Below are 20,152 nucleotides of genomic sequence, written 5' to 3' on the forward strand. Positions count from 1 at the left end.
GCTGCAATAACCCTATCAAGGGATCGCTGTATTAAAACAGTATTTGAAGCAAAAAATCTGAGATTTTGCCTATTTAATTTTCATATCCTATCTAGAATTCTCTTGTTCATTGGTAACAGTGTACATTGAGTTTTACTGGGGAAAAGCAAGCGGGGAACCTGGATGTGCAAATTTCCAATGCAAAATGATGTATTGATTTACTTTTGAGACATGGAGGATTTTAATCTCAAACTTTTATTTATCTCCACCATAATTTTAAATGAATTTTTATATATATATAATGTATTACGTGGAATTTTTGCCACAGTACCTCATTATATTAAAATTGTACACTTGTTTGAAGACTGGTGGGTCCATTTGTCCATAGAGGAATATTGTATGGACTAGCACCCCAGCAAAATACACTGACTATGGATATATATATATATAGTTAAAAAGACTGACCATCTCCCATTGGTTAAAGCACCCCACCCAAGCTCAGGTGTACTCATGACAGTGTAATGGAGTTGTGTATATAAAGCCAGGGAGTCTCATTCTATTATGAAGATACAAAGCATCAATGATTCAGCCCATAAAGGCGAAGGACTGCTAGGACCAGTCAATATTGGGACACCTTTTAAGTTGGTGACTGGCTAAGCAGAATATGGCCAAATTGTGTGACTAAGATCCCAATTTTATTTAAAAGAATATATGTTTTGCAGGTAAGTTTTTTCAGCATTTAAAAATGTGTTATTTATTTGAAAAAGTATGTGCGCCAATATCCCCTGTTTTGTGTAACTGCTTGGTCACATTGGCAGCACTCCCAAAGATTTGTATATAAACTTTTTGTAAGGTGTGTGTATATATATATATATATATATATATATATATATATATATATATATATATATATATAACTATTTCTGTTGCTCATTTAAAAAGAAAATAATACAAAATGTTACAAACAAATTTCATTTTACTTCAGTACATATATATATAAAATTTGCGCATATAAATTATATAAAGAGGTAACACACACCTAACGTGGATTTTTTTTTGCAAACAATACCCTATTATATAAAAAATTGTACACAATATTATATGGACTAGCACCCCAGCAAAATACACTGACTTGGTGTATAGTTAAATAATGAATATGGGCTTAAAGGGACACTAAACCTACATTTTTTCTTTCATGATTCAGATAGAGCATGCAATTTTAAGCAACTTTCAATTTACTCCTATTGTCAGTTTTTCTTTGTTCTCTTTCTATCTTTATTTAAAAAGCAGGAATGTGATGCATAGGAGCTGCCCATTTTTTGTTGAGAACCTGGGTTATGCTTGCTTATTGGTGGGTAAATGTAAGCCTCCAATAAGCAAGCACTATCCATGGTGTTGAACCTAAAATGGGCTGGCTGCTAAGATTTACATTCCTGCTTTTAAAATAAAGATAGCAAGAGAACGAAGAAAAATTGATAATAGGAGTAAATTAGAAAGTTGCTTAAAATTTCATGCTCTATCTGAATCACAAAAGAAAACATTTTGGCTCAGTGTCCGTTTAAAGTGCAGTCTCTCCTTTAATTTGAGGGTATTCACATCTAAATTGGAGGAAGTGTTTAGGAATTACAGTTCTGTAATATGTAGCCCTTTCTTTTTCAAGGGACCAGAAGTAATTGGACATTTGACTCAAAAGATGTGTTACGGAGAGATGTGGGCTATTCCTTGGTGATTTCATCATCAATTAAGCAGGTAAAAGGTCTGGAGTTGACTCCAGATGTGGCATTCACATTTGGAAGCTGTTGCAGCGAACCCACAACATGCGTCCAAAGAATCTCTCAATGCAAATAAAACAGGCCATCCTTAGGCTGCAAAACAAACACACAAAAAAAGAAATCCATCAGAGAGATAGCAGGGATGTTAGAAGTGGCCAAATCAACAGTTTAGTATATTCTGAGAGAAAAAGAATGCACTGGTGAGCTCTGCAACACAAAAAGGCCTGGATGTCAATGGAAGACAACAGTGGGGGATGATTCTAGGATTCTTTCCATGGTAAAGAAAAACTCCTTCACAACATCCAGCCAAGTGAAAAACACTCTGCAGGAGGTAGGCATATCATTATCCAAGTCTACCATAAAGAAAAGACTTCACAAGAGCAAAAACAGAGGGTACACCACATGGTGCAAACCCTTCATAAGCCTCAGGAATAGAAAGACCAGATTAGGCATTGCCAAAAAATATCTTAAAAAATCAGCCTAATTCTGGAACATCATTTTTTGGACAGATGAAACTAACATCAACTTGTACCAGAATGATGGCGATAAAAAAGTATGGAGGCATACCACATTTGTAAAATATGTTGGGGGTAGTGTGATAGCATGGGCATGTATGGCTTCCAATGGCACTAGGTCACTAGTGTTTATTGATGAGTTGACAGAAGACAGAATCAGCTGGATGAATTCTGAAGTGTATAGGGATATATTGTCTGCTAGGATTTAGCCAAATTCATTAAAGTTGATTGGATGGCGCTTCAAGGGCCATAATACCCAAATGTTTAAACACTTGAAAGTGATGCAGCATAGCTGTAAAAAGCTGACTAGAAAATATCACCTGAACATCTCTATGTAAAAAAGAAAGATATTTTACCTCAAAAGTTCCTCAGTAGCCACATCCCATTGTAAAGGACTTATAAGCAGCAAATCAGTATGTCTGTCCCGGGACAGCGGAAGGAGCGAGCTTACATGCACTCTTATTTCCCTATTCAGTGTAAGGAAGTTTACAATGAAATCTCATGAGAGTTAAGTCAAATCTCATGAGATCACAGTAAAAGAGTTCATGACCTTAGCACTGTTGATGCTGATTGGCTGCTGTTCATTTCTTCTTTTTTTTTTTTTATCCTGCAGCTGGACTTACTCTGGTAAGCTGAGGAAATTGTGAGGTAAAATACCTTCCTTTTTTACATAGAGATGCTCAGGTTATATTTTCCTGTCAGCCTTTTACAAGTGATTTAGCATATGAGTATTATGTCCCTTTCACTCTACAGATGGACTATGACCCAAAACATACTGTGAAAGCAACCCAGGAGTTTTTTAAGGTAAAGAAGTGGAATATTCTGCAATGGCTGAGTCAATCACCTGATCTCAACCCAAGCCTGCATTTCACTTGTTGAAGACAAAACTTATGGCAGAAAGACCCAGAAACAAACAACTGAAGACAGCTGCTGTAAAGGCCTGACAAAGCATCACAATGGAGGAAGCCCAGCGTTTGGTGATGTCCATGTGTTCCAGACTTTAAGCAAAGGATTCTCGGAAAAGTATTAAAAATGAACATTTTATTTATAAATTGTGTTAATTTGTCGAATTACATGTGAGCCCCTGAAATAAGGGGACTGTGTATGTAAATGGATGCAATTCCTAAAAGTTTTTATATGATATTTTTGTTTAACCCCTTGAATTAAAGATTAAAGTCTGCACTTCAATTGCATCTTGGTTGTTTCATTTTAAATCCATTGTGGTGGCGTACAGAGCCAGAATTATGAAAACTGTGTCAGTGTCCAATTATTTCCGGACCTAACTGTATATGTATGTCTATCTATTGAAATAAACCATGAAACTATTTATCTTGCATTTGTCTATAGGGGAAGATTGTATGGATTAGCACCCCAGCAAAATATACTGATTTTAAGTGTGACTGCTTTCTCCTCACGCACACACACACAAACACACACACACACACACACACATATACACACACACATACACATATACACACATATACACATATTTACACATATATACAAACACACACAAACATTTACTCATATACACATACACACACATATTTACTCATATACACATACACACACACATTTACACATATACACAGTCACACACACATCTATACACATCTATTTCTATTAGCTATCTGTCTTTACCTCACTCCTACTATTTCTTGATGCTACACGTCTTGTATACAGCATTATGTTGTCCCTGCAGGTATTGTTGTTCTATTATAAACTTAATTTTATGTTTCAATCAGCAGGCTCCTATCCAGTTGCAGAATTATCAGTTATAATTCTAAACAAATGTTACTAATGAAGACAACTTTCATTTGACACAAATTTCCATAGTTTGTAAAAGTAGCAACAATAGTCTTTACCCGTTTTATGTATTTCTTTCTTTCTTTCTTTTTATACACAAATCAGCTAGAAGCAAACTTTTTGCGCTCTACGTGTAGCACTCATATTACAAGGTAAAAGTATAGAGTTTGCAATTGTGCACAAAAAGTCAAACTTCGAATATAGCAATCACGTTAACTTATTCTCCCAAAGATGTGAATGGAGCAAAAAAAGTGGAAAAAAACACCCAACTTGCGCGCAAACCCGATTGCATATTCTCAAGTGTGCTAACCCGAGATGACTATATTAATATTTCACATTGCAATTTTCTTCACATAGTAGAATATGTTCTATTTATTCATAAATATATATCTAATGATATTTTTGTTTTATATATATATATATATATATATATATATATATATATATATATGATTATAAATATCCAAAAAATGAGAGCACTCACCAGGACTTAACACTTTAAAGCAATCACAGCTTTATTTTAACAAAGTGACGTTTCGAGGATTTTAACCTCGTCCTCAGACTTTACAATTGTGTACATACCTCAATTCTTTTAAACCCTCCACCGACTATCACCGCGATACCGGAAGTCACCCGGCGTCCTGTGCGCAAAACTGCGCATGTCCAGAGCGTCGGCATGGCAACCGGCCGCGGTGTACACTAAAAACAAAAAATGTGAATCCAAATGGTTACAATACAGAGCAATTCAATTGTTGCAATATTCTCAATGCACTTAACATCCTAACAATGCGTACTACTATCTATTTCAAAAGCTAGATATCTAAAACACTTAACATCCCTACGATGCGTGTTAATAACCATTTCAAAGTTACCTAACTATTTATACAGCTGGGAATTGGTGTGGACTTAATTCCTAATCTTATATCAAACCTACCTCTACGTGTGGCTATACTAGCAATCATAATACAATATTCAGATTATTACTAACTTTAAGATAATACTCCCTAGACTTATAGTATCACAAATAACAGTGCCAGTCCAGGCTGGTATTCAAACCTCCGGGCACCAAAGTGCCCAGATTGAAGATCCACCTGGACTCGCACTGCAACAGGAGTCTATCTCTATCGCCCCCCCTAGTTGGGGGTGGAATGTGATCTATGATCACGTATCTCAAGTCAGCAACCGTATGGCCAGTCAGCGCAAAATGTCGTGCCACGGGTTGGTCAGACCCCTTGTTTTTTATAGCCAGTCGAATGGCTGCACGATGATTGGCCATACGGGTGCGCAAGTCATCGATAGTCTTCCCAACATAGAATAACCCACACGGACAGTGTAATAAATACACTATATGTGTCGTCGTGCAGGTTACTCTATGTCGGATAGTATATCTACGATTGGTGGTAGGATGAACAAAGAATTTTGCGTTAGACAAACCACTACATGTAGTGCATCCCGCACACTTATAGCATCCAGGTTTTTTAGTCCGTAGCCAGTTAGATTTTTCGTAGCACAGTACAGGGTCAACCTTCACCAGAATGTCCCGTAGAGAACGTGATCTTCTAAAGCCTACTTGTGGGTATCTGGAACCCCTAAATGGCAGCTTTTTATCACTTTCCACAATATTCCAGTTCTTTTTTACCAATTTTTGTAGGTTCTGCTTGTCTGAGGTGTAAGTGGTCGTAAGTATCATCCTCCTCTCTTTATCCCCTTTTGGCACAGTTCTTAAAGCTGTATCCTGATCCATGGAGGCAAATTTCTGGAAGTGCTGGTTGATCTGTTTCTCTTGGTAGCCCCTCTGTAAGAATCGTGTTTTCATTTCTATCAACTGTTGTTGGGCATTACTCTGTTTGCTGTTATTTCGCATAACCCGCTTAAATTGAGAGATAGGTAGAGCCTTCTTTAGTGATGGAGGGTGGCAGCTAGTAGCCTCCAACAATGAGTTCCTATCCGTCTCCTTTTTGTACAAAGTTGTGCCCAACATACCGTCTTCCATAAATATTCGCAGGTCGAGGAAATCTACTGATGTAGAACTTTTGGTCATCTTGAATTGTAGATTGGGATTAATGGTGTTTAATACCCTATGCCAATCATCTAATTCTTCCTCCGTACCTGACCATAGGATGATCAGATCATCTATGTAGCGTTTGAAATATTTAATGTGTTGGTGTAGAAATAGATCCGTATCTCGTTCTTCAAATTCCGCCATAAACAAATTGGCGTACAATGGGGCCATGTTGGACCCCATCGCCGTCCCTTGTAGTTGTAAAAAGAATGATTTCTCGAACTTGAAGTAATTTCTACTGAGACAAAGATCCAATAATTCCAGGATTAACTCTACTGGTGGTCCCACGTATGGGTATCGGTTCAATTGCTTGCGAACTGCCACCATCCCCTGATCGTGTGGGATGGAGGTATATAGACTAACAACATCCAATGTTGCCAGTATGATGGGTTGCTTGATTGTGGGAAACGATTTGATCTCTTTAATCAGACTAATAGAGTCCAACAGAAATGAAGGCATATTGCGGACACATGGTTGGAGTATACTATCCAGAAATACTGCTAACGGTTGTAAGAGGGATCCTATGGAGGACACGATAGGTCTGCCCGGTGGGCGATTTGGGTGCTTATGGATCTTCGGCAGTGTATAGAAAGCAGGAACCCTTGGAAACTTCACTTCCATAAAGTTCCTTTCTTGTTTAGTCAACCATCCATTCCCAAATGCTCGATCCAAAACTTCATCTATTTGTTTCTTGAACAATATAGTAGGATTATAGGTCAGTTGTTTGTATGTAGCCGTGTCACTCAACTGGGAGAGTATTTCTTGCTGGTAGTAAGTATAATCCATTATGACCAGTGCGCCTCCCTTATCAGCCTCCCTGAAGATCAGATCTTTATTTGTGCTCAAGTTATCCAGTGTCCTCTTTTCTTCTTTGGTCAAGTTGTTTCTGCAATCCGATTTCGCTGATGTACACATTTTATCTGTGTCATCCAATAGTAGTCTACTATATGTTTTGATACTAGGATTTGTACTTGAACAATCATAGGTGCTTTTAGGTTTTAATTTTGGAATGTTAGCAGTTTCCACAGTAGTATCCCCAAGTCCCATGCCAAAATGCTCCTTAAGTCTTAAGTTCCGTTCAAACTTTTGCATATCTATATACATGTCAAAGGGTTTGTAGAAAGCTGTTGGGATAAATGACAAGCCTTTGTTTAGTATCTTGATCTCCAATGCTGACAACTGGTATGAGCTGAGGTTGATTACTATATCATTCATTACATTCTGCGTTTGGCTCTGGGTGGTCTTCCCCTTACCACCCCCTCTCCTGATGTGCGTCCGATGCCTGCCAAGTTTTTTGATCTTGTGGTAATCCCCCCATCGATTGATCTCTGTGATGCTTCAGTAGATGTTATCCCATCTGAGTCAGTGCTATTGCCAGAAGAATCTATTGTGGTCATATTTCTTGGTTTGTAGAATCTTGGTCTCCTAGGTCTGTTGTCAAAGGTCCTCTGTCTTTCCTCCGCTGAGAGTAACCACCTATAGACCTTTTTCTCTTTGTAGTCAGATTCTACAGCATCCCACTTGCGATTCTTGAAAGTTAGCAATTCTGTTTCGAAATCCTGTACCTGTTTGGTTAATTTTTCTAACCATTTGTTTTCTTGATCCGCTTCTAGTGTTGTCATATGTGTGAATTCAAATTGTTGTATTTCGACATCGACTTTATCTAATAACATTCTCACTTCTTCAATGACCAGAAGCATCAAATCTAGAGCGCATTTATTTAAAATGCTGCACCACTTAATGCAAAACGCAGGATTGTTCCTGCCTATAGTAGGAATGTTCTTTACTCTGAATCCTCTAGGAATAAAGAGTTTCCTATGATAATCTGATAAGAAAGTTCCGTGCAACGTTAAATCGATCTTTCTTTTTTTCAGTTTCAATAATTTTGCATATATGTGGGAGGGCTGTTCCTTTAAATCTCTATTGGGAACAGTGGCAAATCGGATTCTATTGGCATCATCTTCTGTATAGTTAAATGTAGTAGCGCCTTGTACATTCTCATCCGGAGTCTCTATTTCCCCCAGTGCTGTAGCTAGAGGCTCTATATTGTAATCCATCATGTATAGTGTATTAAAAAACCACTACCGGTTTAAATCAAAAGAATAGTCAGAGGTAGGGAAATCTGATAGTTCAGGGTGCCAGAGTTAAACCGTAGTACACAAAATCCCAAATGAACTCTGCACTCACTCCACTGTACAACTGCCCAGGGTGCATCCAATGCCACAGTGTGCCTTCACAAATATCCAAAAAATGAGAGCACTCACCAGGACTTAACACTTTAAAGCAATCACAGCTTTATTTTAACAAAGTGACGTTTCGAGGATTTTAACCTCGTCCTCAGACTTTACAATTGTGTACATACCTCAATTCTTTTAAACCCTCCACCGACTATCACCGCGATACCGGAAGTCACCCGGCGTCCTGTGCGCAAAACTGCGCATGTCCAGAGCGTCGGCATGGCAACCGGCCGCGGTGTACACTAAAAACAAAAAATGTGAATACAAATGGTTACAATACAGAGCAATTCAATTGTTGCAATATTCTCAATGCACTTAACATCCTAACAATGCGTACTACTATCTATTTCAAAAGCTAGATATCTAAAACACTTAACATCCCTACGATGCGTGTTAATAACCATTTCAAAGTTACCTAACTATTTATACAGCTGGGAATTGGTGTGGACTTAATTCCTAATCTTATATCAAACCTACCTCTACGTGTGGCTATACTAGCAAACATAATACAATATTCAGATTATTACTAACTTTAAGATAATACTCCCTAGACTTATAGTATCACAAATAACAGTGCCAGTCCAGGCTGGTATTCAAACCTCCGGGCACCAAAGTGCCCAGATTGAAGATCCACCTGGACTCGCACTGCAACAGGAGTCTATCTCTATCGCCCCCCCTAGTTGGGGGTGGAATGTGATCTATGATCACGTATCTCAAGTCAGCAACCGTATGGCCAGTCAGCGCAAAATGTCGTGCCACGGGTTGGTCAGACCCCTTGTTTTTTATAGCCAGTCGAATGGCTGCACGATGATTGGCCATACGGGTGCGCAAGTCATCGATAGTCTTCCCAACATAGAATAACCCACACGGACAGTGTAATAAATACACTATATGTGTCGTCGTGCAGGTTACTCTATGTCGGATAGTATATCTACGATTGGTGGTAGGATGAACAAAGAATTTTGCGTTAGACAAACCACTACATGTAGTGCATCCCGCACACTTATAGCATCCAGGTTTTTTAGTCCGTAGCCAGTTAGATTTTTCGTAGCACAGTACAGGGTCAACCTTCACCAGAATGTCCCGTAGAGAACGTGATCTTCTAAAGCCTACTTGTGGGTATCTGGAACCCCTAAATGGCAGCTTTTTATCACTTTCCACAATATTCCAGTTCTTTTTTACCAATTTTTGTAGGTTCTGCTTGTCTGAGGTGTAAGTGGTCGTAAGTATCATCCTCCTCTCTTTATCCCCTTTTGGCACAGTTCTTAAAGCTGTATCCTGATCCATGGAGGCAAATTTCTGGAAGTGCTGGTTGATCTGTTTCTCTTGGTAGCCCCTCTGTAAGAATCGTGTTTTCATTTCTATCAACTGTTGTTGGGCATTACTCTGTTTGCTGTTATTTCGCATAACCCGCTTAAATTGAGAGATAGGTAGAGCCTTCTTTAGTGATGGAGGGTGGCAGCTAGTAGCCTCCAACAATTAGTTCCTATCTGTCTCCTTTTTGTACAAAGTTGTGCCCAACATACCGTCTTCCATAAATATTCGCAGGTCGAGGAAATCTACTGATGTAGAACTTTTGGTCATCTTGAATTGTAGATTGGGATTAATGGTGTTTAATACCCTATGCCAATCATCTAATTCTTCCTCCGTACCTGACCATAGGATGATCAGATCATCTATGTAGCGTTTGAAATATTTAATGTGTTGGTGTAGAAATAGATCCGTATCTCGTTCTTCAAATTCCGCCATAAACAAATTGGCGTACGATGGGGCCATGTTGGACCCCATCGCCGTCCCTTGTAGTTGTAAAAAGAACGATTTCTCGAACTTGAAGTAATTTCTACTGAGACAAAGATCCAATAATTCCAGGATTAACTCTACTGGTGGTCCCACGTATGGGTATCGGTTCAATTGCTTGCGAACTGCCACCATCCCCTGATCGTGTGGGATGGAGGTATATAGACTAACAACATCCAATGTTGCCAGTATGATGGGTTGCTTGATTGTGGGAAACGATTTGATCTCTTTAATCAGACTAATAGAGTCCAACAGAAACAAAGGCATATTGCGGACACATGGTTGGAGTATACTATCCAGAAATACTGCTAACGGTTGTAAGAGGGATCCTATGGAGGACACGATAGGTCTGCCCGGTGGGCGATTTGGGTGCTTATGGATCTTCGGCAGTGTATAGAAAGCAGGAACCCTTGGAAACTTCACTTCCATAAAGTTCCTTTCTTGTTTAGTCAACCATCCATTCCCAAATGCTCGATCCAAAACTTCATCTATTTGTTTCTTGAACAATATAGTAGGATTATAGGTCAGTTGTTTGTATGTAGCCGTGTCACTCAACTGGGAGAGTATTTCTTGCTGGTAGTAAGTATAATCCATTATGACCAGTGCGCCTCCCTTATCAGCCTCCCTGAAGATCAGATCTTTATTTGTGCTCAAGTTATCCAGTGTCCTCTTTTCTTCTTTGGTCAAGTTGTTTCTGCAATCCGATTTCCCGTGGCACGACATTTTGCGCTGACTGGCCATACGGTTGCTGACTTGAGATACGTGATCATAGATCACATTCCACCCCCAACTAGGGGGGGCGATAGAGATAGACTCCTGTTGCAGTGCGAGTCCAGGTGGATCTTCAATCTGGGCACTTTGGTGCCCGGAGGTTTGAATACCAGCCTGGACTGGCACTGTTATTTGTGATACTATAAGTCTAGGGAGTATTATCTTAAAGTTAGTAATAATCTGAATATTGTATTATGATTGCTAGTATAGCCACACGTAGAGGTAGGTTTGATATAAGATTAGGAATTAAGTCCACACCAATTCCCAGCTGTATAAATAGTTAGGTAACTTTGAAATGGTTATTAACACGCATCGTAGGGATGTTAAGTGTTTTAGATATCTAGCTTTTGAAATAGATAGTAGTACGCATTGTTAGGATGTTAAGTGCATTGAGAATATTGCAACAATTGAATTGCTCTGTATTGTAACCATTTGTATTCACATTTTTTGTTTTTAGTGTACACCGCGGCCGGTTGCCATGCCGACGCTCTGGACATGCGCAGTTTTGCGCACAGGACGCCGGGTGACTTCCGGTATCGCGGTGATAGTCGGTGGAGGGTTTAAAAGAATTGAGGTATGTACACAATTGTAAAGTCTGAGGACGAGGTTAAAATCCTCGAAACGTCACTTTGTTAAAATAAAGCTGTGATTGCTTTAAAGTGTTAAGTCCTGGTGAGTGCTCTCATTTTTTGGATATTTGTGAAGGCACACTGTGGCATTGGATGCACCCTGGGCAGTTGTACAGTGGAGTGAGTGCAGAGTTCATTTGGGATTTTGTGTACTACGGTTTAACTCTGGCACCCTGAACTATCAGATTTCCCTACCTCTGACTATTCTTTTGATTTAAACCGGTAGTGGTTTTTTAATACACTATACATGATGGATTACAATATAGAGCCTCTAGCTACAGCACTGGGGGAAATAGAGACTCCGGATGAGAATGTACAAGGCGCTACTACATTTAACTATACAGAAGATGATGCCAATAGAATCCGATTTGCCACTGTTCCCAATAGAGATTTAAAGGAACAGCCCTCCCACATATATGCAAAATTATTGAAACTGAAAAAAAGAAAGATCGATTTAACGTTGCACGGAACTTTCTTATCAGATTATCATAGGAAACTCTTTATTCCTAGAGGATTCAGAGTAAAGAACATTCCTACTATAGGCAGGAACAATCCTGCGTTTTGCATTAAGTGGTGCAGCATTTTAAATAAATGCGCTCTAGATTTGATGCTTCTGGTCATTGAAGAAGTGAGAATGTTATTAGATAAAGTCGATGTCGAAATACAACAATTTGAATTCACACATATGACAACACTAGAAGCGGATCAAGAAAACAAATGGTTAGAAAAATTAACCAAACAGGTACAGGATTTCGAAACAGAATTGCTAACTTTCAAGAATCGCAAGTGGGATGCTGTAGAATCTGACTACAAAGAGAAAAAGGTCTATAGGTGGTTACTCTCAGCGGAGGAAAGACAGAGGACCTTTGACAACAGACCTAGGAGACCAAGATTCTACAAACCAAGAAATATGACCACAATAGATTCTTCTGGCAATAGCACTGACTCAGATGGGATAACATCTACTGAAGCATCACAGAGATCAATCGATGGGGGGATTACCACAAGATCAAAAAACTTGGCAGGCATCGGACGCACATCAGGAGAGGGGGTGGTAAGGGGAAGACCACCCAGAGCCAAACGCAGAATGTAATGAATGATATAGTAATCAACCTCAGCTCATACCAGTTGTCAGCATTGGAGATCAAGATACTAAACAAAGGCTTGTCATTTATCCCAACAGCTTTCTACAAACCCTTTGACATGTATATAGATATGCAAAAGTTTGAACGGAACTTAAGACTTAAGGAGCATTTTGGCATGGGACTTGGGGATACTACTGTGGAAACTGCTAACATTCCAAAATTAAAACCTAAAAGCACCTATGATTGTTCAAGTACAAATCCTAGTATCAAAACATATAGTAGACTACTATTGGATGACACAGATAAAATGTGTACATCGGCGAAATCGGATTGCAGAAACAACTTGACCAAAGAAGAAAAGAGGACACTGGATAACTTGAGCACAAATAAAGATCTGATCTTCAGGGAGGCTGATAAGGGAGGCGCACTGGTCATAATGGATTATACTTACTACCAGCAAGAAATACTCTCCCAGTTGAGTGACACGGCTACATACAAACAACTGACCTATAATCCTACTATATTGTTCAAGAAACAAATAGATGAAGTTTTGGATCGAGCATTTGGGAATGGATGGTTGACTAAACAAGAAAGGAACTTTATGGAAGTGAAGTTTCCAAGGGTTCCTGCTTTCTATACACTGCCGAAGATCCATAAGCACCCAAATCGCCCACCGGGCAGACCTATCGTGTCCTCCATAGGATCCCTCTTACAACCGTTAGCAGTATTTCTGGATAGTATACTCCAACCATGTGTCCGCAATATGCCTTCGTTTCTGTTGGACTCTATTAGTCTGATTAAAGAGATCAAATCGTTTCCCACAATCAAGCAACCCATCATACTGGCAACATTGGATGTTGTTAGTCTATATACCTCCATCCCACACGATCAGGGGATGGTGGCAGTTCGCAAGCAATTGAACCGATACCCATACGTGGGACCACCAGTAGAGTTAATCCTGGAATTATTGGATCTTCGTCTCAGTAGAAATTACTTCAAGTTCGAGAAATCGTTCTTTTTACAACTACAAGGGACGGCGATGGGGTCCAACATGGCCCCATTGTACGCCAATTTGTTTATGGCGGAATTTGAAGAACGAGATACGGATCTATTTCTACACCAACACATTAAATATTTCAAACGCTACATAGATGATCTGATCATCCTATGGTCAGGTACGGAGGAAGAATTAGATGATTGGCATAGGGTATTAAACACCATTAATCCCAATCTACAATTCAAGATGACCAAAAGTTCTACATCAGTAGATTTCCTCGACCTGCGAATATTTATGGAAGACGGTATGTTGGGCACAACTTTGTACAAAAAGGAGACGGATAGGAACTCATTGTTGGAGGCTACTAGCTGCCACCCTCCATCACTAAAGAAGGCTCTACCTATCTCTCAATTTAAGCGGGTTATGCGAAATAACAGCAAACAGAGTAATGCCCAACAACAGTTGATAGAAATGAAAACACGATTCTTACAGAGGGGCTACCAAGAGAAACAGATCAACCAGCACTTCCAGAAATTTGCCTCCATGGATCAGGATACAGCTTTAAGAACTGTGCCAAAAGGGGATAAAGAGAGGAGGATGATACTTACGACCACTTACACCTCAGACAAGCAGAACCTACAAAAATTGGTAAAAAAGAACTGGAATATTGTGGAAAGTGATAAAAAGCTGCCATTTAGGGGTTCCAGATACCCACAAGTAGGCTTTAGAAGATCACGTTCTCTACGGGACATTCTGGTGAAGGTTGACCCTGTACTGTGCTACGAAAAATCTAACTGGCTACGGACTAAAAAACCTGGATGCTATAAGTGTGCGGGATGCACTACATGTAGTGGTTTGTCTAACGCAAAATTCTTTGTTCATCCTACCACCAATCGTAGATATACTATCCGACATAGAGTAACCTGCACGACGACACATATAGTGTATTTATTACACTGTCCGTGTGGGTTATTCTATGTTGGGAAGACTATCGATGACTTGCGCACCCGTATGGCCAATCATCGTGCAGCCATTCGACTGGCTATAAAAAACAAGGGGTCTGACCAACCCGTGGCACGACATTTTGCGCTGACTGGCCATACGGTTGCTGACTTGAGATACGTGATCATAGATCACATTCCACCCCCAACTAGGGGGGGCGATAGAGATAGACTCCTGTTGCAGTGCGAGTCCAGGTGGATCTTCAATCTGGGCACTTTGGTGCCCGGAGGTTTGAATACCAGCCTGGACTGGCACTGTTATTTGTGATACTATAAGTCTAGGGAGTATTATCTTAAAGTTAGTAATAATCTGAATATTGTATTATGATTGCTAGTATAGCCACACGTAGAGGTAGGTTTGATATAAGATTAGGAATTAAGTCCACACCAATTCCCAGCTGTATAAATAGTTAGGTAACTTTGAAATGGTTATTAACACGCATCGTAGGGATGTTAAGTGTTTTAGATATCTAGCTTTTGAAATAGATAGTAGTACGCATTGTTAGGATGTTAAGTGCATTGAGAATATTGCAACAATTGAATTGCTCTGTATTGTAACCATTTGTATTCACATTTTTTGTTTTTAGTGTACACCGCGGCCGGTTGCCATGCCGACGCTCTGGACATGCGCAGTTTTGCGCACAGGACGCCGGGTGACTTCCGGTATCGCGGTGATAGTCGGTGGAGGGTTTAAAAGAATTGAGGTATGTACACAATTGTAAAGTCTGAGGACGAGGTTAAAATCCTCGAAACGTCACTTTGTTAAAATAAAGCTGTGATTGCTTTAAAGTGTTAAGTCCTGGTGAGTCCTCTCATTTTTTGGATATTTGTGAAGGCACACTGTGGCATTGGATGCACCCTGGGCAGTTGTACAGTGGAGTGAGTGCAGAGTTCATTTGGGATTTTGTATATATGATTATATATAGGTATAGATATATATAGATATATATATAGGAATATCTATTTAAAAATACATAGAGCCTATTCTGCTATGTACAGAACATTGGAATGTGAAATATTTACAGTAAATACACAGTATAGAACTTTATTAAATATGAATATTGCATAAATATGCTTTTTCATGTTTTCATCTACTTGACTGCAAAGGGCTCCAATGCACTTGAATATACGTATGTCCATATACGTATACATATGTAATCATATAAAGATTAGTTATTTCACGGTTGACTTTTACCAGTATAAAGTATGTCCAATAAGGTACATACATAAGTGCCATTCAAAAATGTATCAGGTGCAGACCCATAAATTCATTTGTATATATAATATGGTTAAAGATAGAAAATTGAATACCTAGTGAGTCACAATATGCCCACTTAAAAGACAGGGAATTCAGCACTCTTAAAAAATACGGCACATAAATTCATATTCATAGTTTATTACAAAATAGAAAATTAAATAGAGTACACACTGTAAAAAAGCCCGGCATCAGAATGCCCTCATTAGGAAAATTATATACAAATTTTCAATACATTAAATGAAATATAGAAAAAAAGCAAAATCAAAAAGAAACAATATAATAAAGTGCATCACTGTATCATGTAAAAACAGACTAGTCACATAGGGTTAATAAGACTGCAATCACAAACAGCATATGAATTATATGGCATATGTCATTCATATAGACAGTTGGCCGAAACCTCACAACAACTACACCCCTACTGTACACAGAATCCCCCAGTAAAACTGGAAGGTATAGCCTGGACAGTATATGGAATGGGGATCTAAGTTGTCAATGGTTATTTGCCATACATATACATGTTTTACATATTGTAATAAAACCATGCATGGTATGTTAAGATATCTGTGTCCTTAGATGTTTTAGGACTTAGCAACAAGACCCTTATATTATCTTGGGCGTGGAATACTTCACTTTTCAATCCAAGTGATTCAGCATGTAGCCATTCATAATATGCATTTCCCAATGTAGCAGCACTTTAGAATTAGTATAACATAGCATACAGTTCCTTATCTCAGGGGTAAAGCTTATATTTCTGCCAAATATGCATGTTAGTATAGCATACAGTTCCTTGTCTCAGGAATAAAGCTTATATTTCCACCAAACATGCACGTTAGTATAGCATACAGTTCTTTGTCTCAAGAATAAAGCTTATTTTTCTGCCAGACATGCAGGTTGGTATAATTATACAGTTCCTTGTCTCAGGAATAAAGATTATATTTTCGCCAAACATGCATGTTAGTATAGCAAGCAGTTCCGTGTTTTAGGAATAAAGCTCATAACTCTGCCATGATACTCACGCCTTCTGGGTCACAGATTCCACTTAGCTCTCCATATTTCCATGTGTTTATGCCGAATGTAATTTTAGGGCCGCACAAGAGAGCTACTGAAATTCTATTGGCTATTCAAATCAGCCAATAGGATTTCAGTAGCTCTCATCCTATTGGCTGATTTGAACAGCAAACATGATTTCAGTAGCTCTCATCCTATTGGCTTATTTGAATTTCCAAAATCAAAACAGCCAATAGGAATGCAAGGGACGCCAGTTTGAAAAGGCTCCCTTGCATTAAAGATTCAGTATATGGCGGCGACCATATGAAGAAGATGCTCCACGCCGGAAGTTTTCAGGATGGAGCCGATCCGCGCTGCCGGGATGAAGATAGAAGATGCCGCCTGGATGAAGATAAAAGACGCCGTCTGGATGTATGAAGACCTCACCGCCTAGATGAAGACTTCGCCCACTGGATGAGGATGGATGTCCGGACTTCAAAAACTGTAAGTGGATCATCGGGGGTTAGTGTTAGGTTTTTTTAAACTTTTTTTGGGTGTTTTTTTTTTTTTTAGATTAGGGTTTTGGGCATTCTTAAAAGAGCTAAATGCCTTTTTAAGGGCAATGAGATCTGAATGCCCTTTTAAGTGCAATGCCCATACAAATGCCCTTTTCAGGGCATTTGGTAGCTTAGGTTTTTTTTAGAGTTAGGTTTTATTTTTTGGGGGGGTTTTTTACAGGTAAAAACAAGCTGTTTAACTTAGGGCAATGCCCTACAAAAGGCCCTTTTAAGGGCTATTGGTAATTTATTGTAGGCTAGGTTTTTTTTTAGTTTGGGTGGGCTTTTTTATTTTTATAGGGCTATTAGATTAGGTGTAATTCTTTTTTATTTTTGATAATTTTGTAATGAGATATTTTTTATTTTTTGTAATGAGATACTTTGTAATTTTTATAGTAGTGTTAGGATTTTTTTTTTATTTTTAAATTTTTTATTGAGGTCATTAGAATCCATACATCTTCAAAAAGGCATTGTACAGTACATAAGAAAAGAGTACAAAACAAGGATGAAATAAACTCTCAAAAACTCTGAATTATACAAGATACAGTTAAACAAGATATATACACAAGTCTAATGTATCTGTCAAATTGAGACCTCTATTTTATCATTGAGAGATTAACTTTTGTGGGACTAGATAGCCGGTCACTTTTGGACCAATTGATTTAGGTAATACTGGTAATCCTAGGTCGCCCCAGTTTCTGACCCTCTAGGGTCTATTGATACACAAAGGAAAATCCCAACAATAGGGAAAATCCTAACAGCGGGTAAACACCGCTTGAGGCCTTAAGCCAATAATATAGATAGGGAGTAATAAGCCTAAGGGAAAAACTGGATGTAGCCAACCAAAGGGCTCATGTTAGCGTCTGGGGGGGGAGGGGTTAATAAGATACAGAGACCTTAGTTGTTGGAGGAGGTAATATAGGAAGCATTAGACTAAAATTATAATATACGCAGAGAAAAAGAATATCATGGCTGTAACACTAAAACACTTAGATCATGACATTGCCAATTTTAGGCTATGGGTGTCAAAATAGGGCTTCAAATGATAGTGGAGCCTAAATGTACCCAGCTAGGGTCCCTATTTCAAGTGACTGGGGCTTCTATACGTGAGGGCTTTGTGTTTAAAAGGGCAAGGCAGGGAGGGCAGACTCATTTGGAATAAGGCAGGGCCGTTTCCCAACTACACCTGTATCTATAACAGGAGACATGAAAACTGGACTGAGGTGATATCTATGGGTTGTTATATATTAGCGCTGTTAAACCTTTCCAACTCTCGCCGGCTGAGAGGAGGAAGTAGGAACCCCATATGGACTAATGTAACATATAAAAAATATTATTTAACAGACAAGCTTAGTATAAGAAATAATAGTTACGATATGCAGCCTTTAGTATACATCAGAAGACTGAAAAATCCAACCCTCCTCAGATAACAAAACATATGAATAAGACAAGCATGGGATGCATCAATATTGAACTTGTAAAATATGCCTTAGTTGAAGATAAGTAAGCAGAGTTAAAAACTAGTCTAGCACCCCCAACCTACCCTAGATGAGCGAGAACTCAGTGGATACAGAGAGTTATCACTTTAAGCAAAGCAAGATTAGGTTAACCCTTAGATATACAGTAAGCAATCTTTACAACACCAATCTCAGCTCATAATATACACTTGATATGATGTTACAATGGTGCATTGGTAGGTGTTAGTGGGACAACTGGAGCAAATATATAATTATCACATAGTCATGTGTAATAAACTGCTGAGTTGGATATATAGACCCAACTTCTAAGAGTACAGAAACATAATAATGGTAAAGACAAAATTTGAAGATTAGCAATAGTATACAGCCCACCAACAAAATAACAAAGCAAGATAAACTACTGATCATGAATCAGACAAGAAACCACATTGAACAGGAACTATTGGTCGATAGTCTGTTAAGCAACGTATTGACCAAATTATGGAGAGCAGCGTGCTTCTAAAGTTTACCCTATTCCATATCTGCATCTGTTCTGGATATTGAAGCAAAAGTTCATGAAGCCGCAGAATCCCAATCCATACTTGTACCAGTAGTGACGGCCAGGCAGTTTGCAATTGTCCTGAAAGGGTGATCCACCCTGAACGGAGTTATTGTGTCTCCATTGGGCCCCAGTAACTTTAAAGGTCTCTAAGGGAATTGCTCTCACACACTCAATTGCAATGTACCTGATCTCGATGTTGTAGGTTGGCGGTATGAGCTCCGTCAGGCACCAGATTGTATGAGATGTACCCGGCTGTCTAGTACTCACGTGGTGCTCCCCCTGTAAAGTCAAGCGCCCAGCCAACTGTCGCCTGGTTTTGACCAGTTCCTGCCGAGTAGAATTATGGTGGGGAAGGGTGGGTTCTGTATCGATACTGGGTGTACCGGTCCTGAAATCTGCCATAGTCTCCTCTGTCTGTCCCTTCCGCGCCAGGAGGTGTGCCATGTGGGTCGAAAATTCTATATCCTCCATTCCGTCTTGCTTTATGGTTGCAGGTCTCTCCATACTAGACCGGAGACTAGCTGATAGATCCTCAAAATTGGCAGATAATTGTAAGGCAAACTTCCACAGAGCTCTACGAACAGCTATAGAGCCTTCCTCCTTATTTAACGCCATATTTGTAAAAGACCGCATGGATCTATATGTGTACTGGTTGACAGCGACAACCAGGAGGG

Source organism: Bombina bombina, chromosome 6, assembly GCF_027579735.1.
Source record: "Bombina bombina isolate aBomBom1 chromosome 6, aBomBom1.pri, whole genome shotgun sequence".
NCBI classification, from domain to species: domain Eukaryota; kingdom Metazoa; phylum Chordata; class Amphibia; order Anura; family Bombinatoridae; genus Bombina; species Bombina bombina.